Source organism: Apteryx mantelli, chromosome 2 (assembly GCF_036417845.1).
Source record: "Apteryx mantelli isolate bAptMan1 chromosome 2, bAptMan1.hap1, whole genome shotgun sequence".
In the NCBI taxonomy this organism is placed as follows: domain Eukaryota; kingdom Metazoa; phylum Chordata; class Aves; order Apterygiformes; family Apterygidae; genus Apteryx; species Apteryx mantelli.
The window spans coordinates 26,770,573-26,770,854 of NC_089979.1; positions in this window are offsets into that span (position 1 = coordinate 26,770,573).

Below are 282 nucleotides of genomic sequence, written 5' to 3' on the forward strand. Positions count from 1 at the left end.
CTGCAGCCTCTCTCCCAGCGCCACACACGGGGTCTCCGCCAATCACCGCGCCGCAACGCACGGGCAGCGCACCGCCCGTGACGTCAAGCGGGGCCATGGCAACGGCGAGGGCGCGAGCACGAGCCTGCGCCTCCCCCGGCGCTCCCTCCACAGGGCGGAGGCCTCGCCAACCGCCGCGGGCGCCGGCGGCGCGCGGGGGCGCGCGAGCCGGGGGGACACGCCTGACACCGGCGGCCCCGCCCGCGGGCGCGCGCCTCCTTCCCTCCCTGCGACTGCAGAGGC